The sequence below is a fragment of the Crocuta crocuta genome, unplaced genomic scaffold (genome assembly GCF_008692635.1).
Source record: "Crocuta crocuta isolate KB4526 unplaced genomic scaffold, BGI_CrCroc_1.0 scaffold102, whole genome shotgun sequence".
Lineage (NCBI taxonomy): Eukaryota > Metazoa > Chordata > Mammalia > Carnivora > Hyaenidae > Crocuta > Crocuta crocuta.
Genome location: NW_027530019.1, coordinates 13,685,667 through 13,698,655, shown reverse-complemented (window position 1 = coordinate 13,698,655; position 12,989 = coordinate 13,685,667). Strand labels below are relative to the sequence as shown.

The 12,989-nt window shown below is 44.4% G+C and overlaps 1 long non-coding RNA gene across 3 annotated transcripts in view; it reads right to left on the bottom strand.

Annotated features, from left to right (window-relative positions):
* Positions 1 to 12,494, bottom strand: part of LOC144231987 (uncharacterized) — an 807,055-nt gene extending 794,561 nt beyond the window's left edge. The window contains exons 1-2 of one of the 3 annotated variants that reach the window (XR_013335260.1): positions 12,348 to 12,494; positions 7,595 to 7,706 (exon numbers count right to left, since the gene is read on the bottom strand). This is a non-coding gene — a long non-coding RNA (uncharacterized LOC144231987). The remainder of the gene's footprint in view (positions 1 to 7,594; positions 7,707 to 12,347) is intronic. The other 2 variants (XR_013335265.1, XR_013335267.1) reach the window with 2 other exon arrangements.
* Positions 12,495 to 12,989: the final 495 nt, after the last annotated feature.

Below are 12,989 nucleotides of genomic sequence, written 5' to 3'. Positions count from 1 at the left end.
ATGGAAAAAGTTCCTTCATGAATGTGTGACCTTTACAGCATTTCATCTTTTTACAGAATTAACCCAGGACCTGAAAGATGTGTGTCTTTTCCTGTTTTGTTTTAATGGCAGACTCAGAACACAGGGTACAGTTTTACTCTGTCTTTAGAGCTGTCCTTGCCTTGCCCTCCAAGGCCTGAAGCCAGCTGAGCATTTTTGGCCAGACAGAAACATTCTCCAGTCCCAAGAATGCCCAGGAACCAACAGACCTAGGTGGTTCCTAAGCTTATTTCCTGTGTTCAGATTCTGGAGTGGAATCCCAGTTTGGCCTTGCTACAGAGACTGGAAGGTAGGTAAGGTGAGAAATTCTCTAAAATGTTTCCAAGTTTTCTATTTACTGGATAGACAACAAACCAATAACTTTGGAGAAACTAGACTGCTGGCAGCTATTTTCCAAGAATTTCCAAATAACTATGCATGGCCTAAGGGAGGGAGGTAGCAGAAATAGAATAAGAAGGGAGGCAAAGTGAAATAAAATTATTTATTGGTGCCCCTGGCAATTTAAGGTCAGAGTGGACAGTACAGCTAAAACACATCATGCTACTGCACTAGGGAAGTGAGTCAAGGGAAGTGTCAATGAGAGCTGCAAAGGATGGGAATTTCACTTGAGAGGCCAACTCTAGGCAACAGATAGTGGTGCTAAGAAACTACTCCAGCAATCTGCTAGGTTATATGCTGTTTGTTTTCACCAGGACTATGTGTGAATGTGAGTGTGTGTGTGTGTGTGTGTGTGTGCGCGCGCAAGAGAGAGAGAGACAGAGAGAGGAGGTAGGCTAAATGGTTGGAAGAGAAGTTAAAGGGTTGCAGAAGTCCTCTGTTCTCTGCAACTTAATTAGAGGAAGAACAATCACTATCTGCAGTGAATAAAATAGTACATCAGGAACACAAGAAATCAAACTTTTGAGAAGTCAAGGGGGGATCAAAATCAGAGACAGGACAATGATAATTGGAAGAAACTGGCATAGAAGTGAGGTTCTTTCTTAGAGATACACAACTGACATGAGCCTCATTCTTGATAAAACTAATATTCCTCCCTTACTTGAAGACAATGCAGGGGTCTCTGCCTGGCAAGGTAACATGGTCTCTCTCAGGATCTAGCCCATCTCTACCCTCGGCCACCAGAGAGTCAAGATGCAACCTAACCTGGCCAGGAAAGTGCTAAATCTGCAATGAGAGAAAAGACACCATACCCTAAGGGGTATGCAGGTCCCAGACAACATGTACCAGGAGGAGTCAGTAAACTCTAACTGGGACTGGATCCTGAGATGGTAGCATCAAAGAGAGTGGATACAAATTTGAATAAAAGAGAGATCATTGCTATGAAAGCACTCCCTTTGGCGTAAGATTTATCAACCCTGGTGAGTACCCAAGCTGATGATGTTAACATTCTGTTAGAATGGTTCTTAGTCGGTTGAGCGTCCAACTTCAGCTCAGGTCATGATCTCACAGTTCATGGGCTCGAGCCCCACGTCAGGCTCTGTGCTGACAGCTCAGAGCCTGGGACCTGTCTTTGGATTCTGTGTCTCCCTCTCTCTCTCTCTCTCTCTGACCCTCCCCTGCTCACACTGTCTCTCTCTCTCTCTCTCTCTCTCTCTCAAAAATAAAAAAAAAAATAGAATGGTTCTTAGAAACTAGGTAAAAGCAATGACTCATCATAAGTAAAACAGAAAAAACAGGCTACCATGATATATTATGCAAGAAGAGATATAAGATTCAAAGAGGCGAGCATGAGATGGGGTATACAATGGAAGCTAGAAGACCTAGGAGCAGGTTATGTTCTGCAGGTGGCCAGGAGGACACTGCATTACCAGAGTGATAAGAAATGTACTGGGGAGAGAGCAGCAGCAGCAGTGAGAAGTTAGCAGTGACCATCCTCTGTAGGCTGAGCTGACCAGAGCAGATGCAAATGCTCTTACAGAACTGGGCTCTGCAATGGAGATGAAAGGAAATAATAAACACAATGCAGGCCAAATAGCAGCACTTAACTGTCAGAAACAAGATGAACTCAGTAATTGTCTTGAGCAGCAAAACTGGAGTGGCAGCTGGGATGCCCAACACAGAGGGAGCTATGGAATGGTTAACAGAACATGGAATCCCTAAGGGCAAGAAAGATGAGTTGTCAATGAAAATATTTCTCAATCTGTATTGTTGAAAGAAACCAAGACTGGATGATCAGGAGGCTATGGGCAAAAAGGTGTGGTCTCTTGCCCAGTTTCCAGAGCTAAACCAGTTTTCAGATGCTCTACTTTTTGACTGCAGGAGAGGCCAGGTACCCAAACAGAATGACCCTGCAATGCCACAGCAAGTGTGTGAGAAACTGATCACCTTGGTCTTCTCTACAGGGCCTTGAGGCCATTTACTCAAGTAACCATAAACTGAGGAAAAGGGAATGTCCTAACACTTCGAAGACTGATGGATACAGAGTCATTCACCACTGTTACTATGGCTGTGTGGGGGTCCTGGATGGACAGCTGGTGGAGGGGGGAAAAAAAGGCCAAGCTTTGTTCACACATGGGTCAGCCTTATGACAAATGCAAACCAGAAGTGGACTTCAGTATTCTCAGCCCACTCAAGATTGTCCCTGAGAGGTACTAGTGAGAGGACATCCTCCCAATGGACTTCTGGAGATGCACTTAATCACTTTCTTTGTGAAACACATATAGACTTATAAGCAATGGTAAATAACTTGGCTGGTTGGTCAGTGACCTGAAAGGAGAAAAACTAAAAGATGAGGAACAAGGCAATCTGGGGAAGAGGAATATGGAACTGGGCATGAAGTGCAGAGATTTCTGTATCCCATGTTAATGCCAACCAAAAAGCACTCACCAAGGGTGAAGCACTTTACAGTCAGGTAGACAGAATGACTTGGCCAGTTGATGTCAGACAGCCTCCCTCATTAGTCACCTCAGAGCTGACAAAACAGGCATGTGAACAGAGTAGTCATGATGGCAGGGATGGAGGCTAAGCATGAATCCAGCTAACAATGAAAGTTCACGTATCTACTCTTGCTGCTGAATGTCCAGACTATAGCAACAGAGATCACTGCCGAGCCCCTGGTATACCGAACCATGTATCAAAGACACCAACCGGCTGCTTTGTGGTGCACTAATTACATTGAACCCTTTTCTACATGAAAGGCTCAGCAATCTATCTTGAATGAAATCAGCACAGACTCAGGGTATAGGTTTGCCTTCCCTGACCATAGGCCCTCATTAAATATCACTACTTGAGAGCTTGCCTCATGTTTAGTTCACTAACACAAGACCCCATACAATATCCCATTGCACCAAGGAACTCACTTAAAACAAAGGAGGAATAGTAGTGAGCACATGATCATGGGACCCACTGGTCTTGTCACATACTGTACCACACAGAAACTTTTGATTTTACAGGATGAAGAAATAGCCTTTTGAGGGTGCTACTGCAGCACATTACAGTTTACGCTTAAGGAGGGGGTATCATCCTTAAGGATGCAGTGAGCCCTTTTAATCAATGAGTATTATATGGTACCATGTCCTCTCTGTACAGAATACATGGTTCCCGATAATAGTGTGGTAGTTCCACCTACCATACCCCCCAATGATCTACCAAGAGAACGCCCTCCATAAATTCCTGGCTCTGAGAATATAGAAATTCTGGCTCCAAAAACATAAATATTTCCACCAGAGGTATTGCAAGACTCCCATTAAACTTGAAGCTAAAGCTGCTACTCAGGCACTTTGGGCTTCTTGTGCCAAGAGATCAACAGACAAGGAAAGACATTATCATCCTTGCAGAGGCAATTGAGCATGGCCGTCTGAAGAAAGTTGGGCTGTTATTGTACAAGAGGGTAGAGAAGACTACGTCTGGCAATGAGAAGGACCTCTGGGGCATCTCTTCATAATCCTCTAACCAATCGTAATGGTAAATGGACAAGAGCAGGAGTCATGGCTTAAGAAGAGCATGATGACCAGGAGCTCATCTCCTTCAAGGATGAAGGTCTGCGTCACTCACCAGGTAACCCTGTGGATCAGCAAAACGTCTTGCTAAGAGGGAAGTAAAACTACAATGGGTTGTGGAGGAAGGATGGTATGAGTGTCAGGTGTCCCTGAGAACAGGTGCATCAGTGAGCACTATAATTTCTCCCATTAAATTTCTTTTTGCACATTTCCCTAGGAAAAGAGGTTGACCATAATTCTAGATCTGTTCCCAGATAGAATGGATTTTTTTTACAAGAAACAAATGAGCCCAAGAGATCCAAGGATTATCCACTTCAGTGGATGCTGTGATACATTACCTGATTCCCCCCTTCAGTTCTGAGGATTCTTTCCCCCAGTTTACCAGGACCATTAGCTTCTGAATGCTAGTAGTTGAGTCCTTCTCTAGGAATTGCCCTTGGCTAAAGGGAAATCCCTCACCTAAGGTCATGCCTGTTCCCTCCTTACAAGAGGCACTTGCAGCCAATGAGTGGTCAGCACCCAAAGGCTCAGCCCCTTTGCCTCAGTTTGGGACAATTCTAAAGGGACTTCTCAACTCCAGATCTCCCCAGGATCAGCTAAGGTCGTTATTAAAATACATCATAGTTCAACTTCTTCCTCTACCCAACCCCTCCCCTCAGTGTCTCACAGATGTTGAGGGCACTCTCTAGTAAAATTCCCACACACAAATCTCTAGCTCTGAATCTATTTCATGGGAGCACAATCTGAAACACAATATGCGCAAAAATCCTATAAAGCAGTCTCACCTATTGACCCCATAGTCTCACATCCAAGATAATGTAAGGAAATAATGAGGGATGAAATCAGAGTTCTGAGTTTGCTGTTGTGACATTACAAACTATAAAGCGTCTAAATGTTCAATAAGAGGGCATAAAATAATGATAGAGAATTCTATGCAGCCATTACAATTCATATTTTTGAAACACATGTGGGAAAGTGTTCACAATATAACTTAAGTGAAAACAGTGCAATACAGAACTATAAGAACTGTAAATAGTTCATAATCATATCACTTAAAGAACTATAAAGTGTAAGAGAAATTAGATGACCCAGTGGTGAGTATATGAGGAAAATCCAAGAACACAGTCAAATTTTGTTTGGGTAAAATTCTATCTCCCAGCCAGACCGACTTTTAGATAAAATAAAATACAGTGAGATCTCCAACACTGGCTATTTCAAGAATGGCATAAATGATTGCTTGGCAAGCTTGATGTAGAGTGGAATTTAGTATTAACTTAAGATTTAAAGGTACCTTACGGCCATCTGAAATTCCATTCCACAGTGGGTAAGCATCTTGGAGATGTGTGGTTTTAGCCTGCTTTCATTTGCTTTCCCTTGGTTTACTTTGCTTTGCTTGGTTTTTCTTAGTTTAACAGCTTAACTCTTGAAGATGTCTAGTTTCTTTGGCTTACTTTGACAATTTAGGGAGAAGGAATTTGCTTGATCCTTCCCACCTCAAAACCCTACAATCCTCAGGCCTTTATCAGAAGCATTCGAAGAAAAGAATTCCAGTAAAAGAAATCCACTTTTTTTTTTTACTGGATGACAGCACCAAGAATTTCTAGGCAAAAGGAAGGAGTGACCCAGCCCTCATACTAATGGTAGGGGAGAGAATGCTTTTTAAAAATAAGATTTTATATTTGGACCAACTAATAGTGATGGGAAATCATATTTCATATTCAAATCACCCACTGTGCAAAGTCTCTCACTTTGCAGAGCCCATCCACACCAGGGCAATTCAGAGAATTTGACCCCATCCACCACCAAGTCCCTGACGTTTTCTAGGTCTGAATAAAAATCAAACATTCTGTTTTTGTCAGCATTCAAGAGTCTCTCATGGTTTGCCTCTCTCCCTTTCCCCCACCATTTCCGCCCTTCTTCTCCCCCTTGTTCCTCCGTCAAGTTCCTCCTAATCCTCCTATACGTGCAAACATATGACATTTGTCCTTCTCTGCCTGACTTATTTCGCTCAGCAGAACACTTGTGGGGATGAGCACTGAGTGTTATGTGGAAACTAATTTGACAATAAACTATTAAAAAAAAAAAATCAAACATTCTGGTTTTCCCAGTTCCTTACCCCTACCCCCAAGATAGTTCAAACACCTTAATGTATAATTTGAGGGTTTTAAGGAGTGAGATTTGAGGCAGACACATCATCCCCAACCACTACTCCAAACTCCCATGAAAACAGCCTATTCTGAGGAAGGAGAAAAGTCCATTTATGCTCCAAGGAGAGAGGAGCCCTCTTTGTGTCTTCTTTGTGCCCTCCCTTTAGTGAGAAGCATCAGGCCCTGTTGCTGCCCTCCCTGCCCTTTCCAACCAAGGAGGTCCTGGCCTGGCCACGGACGAGGGGTCCCACAAAGCAAACGGAACCCGCGATTTGGTGTTCTCAGTAAGTCACCACGGTGTGCTGACAGTCTTTCCTTCCCTCTTCACTGGGTTTTTCTCTGTCATGTGATTAAAAGGCAGGAATATGCCAGGGGGAACTGGCTAGAGAACTAAAAGGGACGAATGGATCCTAAAGTGACAGCGTGATGAAACAAGCAAACCAACAGTGAGAAATAAGGGTAGTAGAGAGGCTGTATTCCTCTCCACTCATAGACCTGGGGAAATCTCTGTGCTGCAGGACCACTAATTAAAGAAAAATCCATGTGGAGCCAGAGCACCTATGCTTATTCAACAACTACTTCTAAAGCTCTCACTCTAGGTCAGGCACTCTACTAGGTGCTAAGGATACATAGACCCAGACTCTGCCCTCACAGAAATTATATTCTAGCAGCTCCAAGATTTGTTAGGAGATTGTCCTCCAAACCTGGCACACTGAACACCGCTGTCAGACACAGCTGTCCTGTGGGCTCATCCATCCCTTGGATGTTCCCAGGAGTCCTGAGAAAGGGAAATACCAGCCAGACACGTCCTGAGAAAAAGGATCCCCTGGAACAACTCAAGAATATCTTCAGGGCTGCACCTGTTTCCCTCTCCTGCTCCATAAGCCGGGAGACAAGACGCAACTGGCGAGAGCAGATGTTCAAGGAGCCAAAGAAAAGCCGAAAACGCAGCTTGAGCAGCAGCCCTGGGCAAACCTGCACAAGAGGCAAAGTTGTAACCATCCCAACTTTACCTCATTATCAACTTCCCAGACACTACATCCATCTTCAGCTGCCTTAAATATGCCCAAAATCCTCCAATGAGCCCAGACATGCCCTGAGACTAGTGTCTGATTGAAAATACAAATGAGGTTTAACCTCCCCAGGGATGCCTCAACAGTCCCTGGCCAGCCCTCCACCCAGACAGGCACAACTGGTGTAATGGAAAAAGCAGAGGTTTGGGGCCAGAGAGACCTGGTTCTCCACCCTCATTCCACCACTCACTATCTTGTGACTGCGGGCAAGGTACTTACCCTCTTTTAAACTCAGTGTTCTTGGCCATACACTGTAGATAATAATGCCCATCCATATACATTGGAGAAAGATTGAACTATTAACATGCTCTTCGTTCTTTATCGTATACATCCTCCTCTTGTAAGGGAAATCCATAAATCTCAGCAAAAATAAAATGGGCACAGGCAGCAATCCCACCTGAATAGGGAGGCCCACCTGCGGCCTGCTATCGTTGGTCACCTTGGCTAGGAGGCGGGAGAGGGGTCCTGGTGTAGAGACCCAGGGCATCACCCTAGCAGGAGCCAGGCCTCTGGAAAAAATGTATGGAAGAAGCTATCAGTAATATAATCCCCCTAAGAAATAGCATAAAAAGCAAAACACATTCTTAGTTGCTTCACAAAGCCCTGGGTCCTAATAGTCTGTCCTGGCCGTCGTGAAGAGAAGAAAGTAGGACTCGGTTTTATATACAGAGGTGACGTCACTGGGATTCACCGTCTGGTCCCTGGTAATACCTCCGGGCTGACCTGCCCCAGCTGCTCCTCTGTACTCTCTCTCAGGCAGCCTGTGCTCGGTCCCAAGCCAGCCAGCTCTTCCTCACCACTGCCGAGCTTCTGGTTTCCTGGCTCTGTGCTGATCGTGCTACTCTTCTCTCCACTTAGACAGCCCTCCTTTCCTGTTTGCCCCTCACCACCCCCACATATACATGTTCCAGCTCAGATGGACCCTCCTCCAGTCAGGACAAGGTAGTAGAAGCCAGGGCCCAGGGTGGGTGTCTGTGGCCCAGAGCCCGGGGGTTTGCTAGAGCCAGCCAGGGTGCCGCTGTGCACACCAGAGACCTGGGACTTACTCTGATATGTGTCTCTAAACCAGAATGCCCTTAGAACCAATTCAGGAGCTCTAAACAAAATATATAGACAGCCAAAGCCCATCCCAAACCTACTAAATCAGAATACCTTGGGGGGAGAGGATACCTGAGCATTTGTATTTTTTTAAATATTTATTTATTTTTAAGAGAGAGAAAGAGACAGAGTGTGACCAGGGGAGGGGCAGAGAGAGAGAGAGAGGGAGACATAGAATCTGAAGCAGGCTCCAGGCTCTGAGCTGTCAGCACAGAGCCCAATGCAGGGCTTGAACTCACGAACCATGAGATCATGACCTGAGCTAAAGTCAGACGCTTGACCAACTGAGCCACCCAGGTGTTTTAATTGGTTTTTTAGAAATATTTATTTATTTTTAAGAGAGAGAGAGAGACAGAGTGTGAGCGGGGGAGGGGCAGAGAGAGCTGGGTATCTGTATTTTTAAATGCCTCCCACTTGGATTCTAATGTGCAGCTCTAGCTAAAACCCACTGCTAGATAAGGACTTTTCTATATAAAAGAAATCAGATGCCATGGTATTACTTCAAAGACTCTACAAATAGGGCTAATGGAAAATAACACAGAAAGCAGATGTTGGACACCCTGAATATTTACAAATCAAAGGGGCCAGGTAATAGTTTGGGATGTTCAAAGACCCGAGTAAGAAATCCATGAAAGGTTTCATTATTTCTCGTGATTTATTGGCTAGCAGAGGGGTGGAAAGAAGCAAAAACTGAAAATGCCTGACATTTGTCCTGAAATTAACCAGCACCTGTAGGTCTGTAATCAGCAACAGTCATAAGTAAAAATATATTTGTAAATATATCTAGGAAAGTAGAAGTCTCAGGCAACAAGCAGAAAGGCTTGCTTAAGGACAAAGCATACAACGACGTGATAGCTCATGTTTTTGTTTTAGAAAGCATAAGTATGGTAGGAGGAAAGAAACCCAGCAGATACTGCATTTTCAGACTTGAGTTGCAGCATTTTGCAGAGCAACTCATGAAATTTTGATTGCTAACATGGTTCAAATGGCCAGAGAGAGCAAGTCACATGGTTTGAATACTAGCAAAAGATTATGAAGGAAAGGTAAGACTCTGGCAAGTTTCCCACTAGAAAAGGTGCTCAGCAGGGTGTCCTGGGGTCAGTGCTTGCTCACTTTAGATTTAATTTAACATTCTAGTTAGCAGTGTGGAAAAGAGAACAAAAGACCCCTGAAAGAAATCTGAAGAAGACTTGGAAATGAAGATGTTGGCAAACCCAGGGAGAAGAACAAATTGAGATAGATGAACCCACAAGGTTTAACCTACGGAAAAAAAAAAACAAAAAAAAACAAACAAAAAAAAACAGCATAAAGCTGAGATTATTTATAAAAAGGCAAACTAGCTCATTGGAGGGACAAAAGTACCCAGACCACAAGAATGTCTAAACTGACAGAGAAGGAAGAGTAGTGGAGAGCACCCTGGTGTGTGGGAGGGTCAGGCTGTACAGGAGTCAGCAAGCTGCCCCCACCCCCCGACCCATCCTTCAGATGAGCATCAGACACAACATGGACAAAGGCAAAGCATGCTGACTGTATTGATTACCAGCCATAGATGGCTTCTTTCTAGAAAAATAAAACGTTACAAGACATGTCTAATAACAAAAAATAATCCACCCCAAGTTCTTTTTCCCAACCGTTGCCATACTGTGAACAAATAGCCAAACTCTAGAAAGTTTTCATCCTTCTACAGCAGCCTGATCTAAGAAGGAAAAATGGAGGTTGAGTTTGCTGGTCCAGGGGAGAAAGGGATCTCAAAAACTGCCACTGACTGAGAGCCTGCTGTGGCCATAGCCCGTAATAGACATGTAAATTCACATTGCTCCGTTTCATACAACAGCAGAGCTGTAAGGCAGCTATTTACACTACTGAAGAGGTTAAGCAGCTTGCGTGCGAATACACACAGGGTGAGTGCAATTGGCTCTATTTGAATTTGTCCCCTGATCTCTGGGTCTGTGCTCTTTCCCTCTCCTGCTCCTCCCTCGTTGTAATCCTGACCTCCATTCCACCTCTCTGCCTCTGTCTCTAGAGCCTTAGGAGTGTTGCTGGAGAGTGTTAGCACACCAACCCTTTCATTGATGCTCAGCCAATGAGCAACTTCTCCTTTATGCATATATTGATGGTTCCCACCAATCTCATTGCCCCTGTGGCTCCCTACCAAGCCAGGGAGGACAAAGATCCCCTTCTTCTGGGAGTGCCACCACTCCTTGGAAATGTTTCATGGAAGATTCTAGGGAGTCAACTTCTGGCCCAACGGGTTAAGAATCAGGCAGAAGGAGAGGCGCCTGGGGAGCTCAGTTAAGTGTTAGACTCTTGATTTGGCTCAGATCATGATCTTACGGTTTGTGAGATTGAGCATCATGTAGAGCTCCGTGCTGACAGTGTGGAGCCTGCTTGGGATTCTCTCTCAAAATAAATAAATAAACATGAAGCGAAAAAAAGAATCAGGCAGAAGGCATTAAAATGGAGCTATGTGGTAGTTAGGCATTTAAAATGACATGAAGGAAAATGCAGGATCCCCTGAGATGAGCAGACAGAGCAGTTTAGAGGGTAGTCACTGGAGCTAGAGTGTCTGGATGTATATCCTGGTTCCAGCATTTTCTATCTGAGCTTGAGCAATTCTCTCTGCCTCAGTTTCCTCTTCAGTAAAATGGGTTGTAGGGGACATTCAAAGTGAAGTACTTAGAAGTGCTCCTCGATGCCAGAAAAACAAAAATGGAACAGAGGCAAAGATTCCAGAAGTGTCAAAATACATTCTAAACATCCCTCAATGAAGAATTTTCACATACTTACTTCACTTGTTTACTTCTCCAGGGACTATTCCATGTTTCTCCTGTTTTGTGTAGACTGATTACCTCTCGAGTTGTGCTTGTAACTATTTATCCCAAGGGAAATGGGAAATAACAAGCAAACAAAGCGTGCACTGAAGCTGGGTGGCTGCCGACGACGGGCCTCCTTGCGCAAAAAGAAAAAAGGAGGAATGATGGGGAAGCTGGGTCCCCAAAAGCCCAATAAACATTTTTAGCAATAACAGATTCTTCTTGCTGACTTTAGATAAGGCTATTATATTGGAGACCACCTGGGCAAACTAAGAAGCTGCTGAGATTTTGAAAATTTCTATCTGAACACAGGTGCCTGAACCCAAGCAAAAAAAAAAAAAAAAAAAAAAGAAAGAAAGAAAGAAAAAGAAAAGAGAACAGATGAAGTCCAAACAAGCCTGCCGGTGCCTCTTCTTACCATCTGCTGCAACAGCTGGTCCTGTTTCTGCCATCAAGGAGAGAGGATTGGACAAGGCCCCCACTTCCTCAGTGGGGTGGGTCCCCCACAAAAGGGTTTCCTAGCACATGGCCTCCAACATGAGCAATAGAAAGCACAAGGAACAAGGAAATGATAGTATACATGGTTCTGCTTCAGCAACTGGCCCCAAAGGCAGCTTTGGACGCCATTTTTGGATTTCTTGAGCTTTTCCAATATCTAGAACATAGTAGGTTCTCAAAACATATCTGCAGGATGAAGAAACTCAAAGAATGCATGCAAGGGGTGGCCAGGTCACTGTAATCCAGTCCCAGAGGAAATAGGGAAAAGGCATTTTGCTAAACAGAGCACGCAATGGTTAAGAGTCATCCCAACATGGAAGAGAGAGAGTCTTGGCTTCCAGCCTCAAGACTAGTGTGTGAAAGGATTTCCCAAGGCTCTGGTTATAAAGGCAAATCCTAGAGGTACCTGGGTGTCTCAGTCCGTTAAGCATTTGACTTCAGCTCAGGTCATGATCTCACGGTTTGTGGGTTCAAGCCCCACATGGGGCTCTGTGCTAACAGCTCAGAGCCTGGAGTTGGCTTCGGATTCTGATTCTCTCTCCCTCAAAAACAAACATTAAAAAATCTTTAAAGGCAAATCCTAGAGCTCCACTCCCCAGGAACAGAGATTCTAGGATGAGACTCAGGAATTTGTTTTTCTTTAAAAAAAAACAAATTCCATATGTGATGTCAAACCAGGTGGTCTGTGGCTCACACTTTGAGGAACAACTGCTCTAGGTCCCCCTTTACTGGTCACCTTACCTTGAGTGATGATCTGATCAAAGATGATGTGAATGCCGGCCACCTCTTCCCCACAGGAACTGCTTAGCATCTCAAAAATGAATGGACGCCACAGCCTCCAAGACCTAAATGCAGACAGAAATCTTCCAGAGGAGCTGGAAGCCCACTCATCAGCAAACAAGTCTCAGGTCAACCAGAAGAGAAGTTTCTGGTGGGGACAAGCAGTAAGAAAAGGTGAGTAACATTGTCCGCATGACAGCCCCTGCTCCACTGACATTCCTGTCACATGAAGTAAGAGCCATCTGCATGAAAGCATATGGCCCTAGGAAAGAAAATTCCTGGAAAACATAGAGGTCTTTATTGCTTAGGTTTAGAAAGAGGACAGGGTCAATCCCTCCATTATGATAAAATATGGGTAAATTGAGAGCTCAGTGTCTTGCAAAGCATTATAAAAATTTAATTTTATCTTATCACTGGCTTAATTCTTGAGGGCAGATCTTTAAGAGGAACAAAGTCACAATGAGCATTCCCCTGCGAACCCTGACGGAGACAGAATGAGACTTCAGAGCTGAGCATGTCCACTGGAAAGCTGGCTGGTCTTGCAGGGTGTTTGCCTGCAGGCTGGAGTCTCAGACACACAAAACTCACCGTTCGGGAAACAGC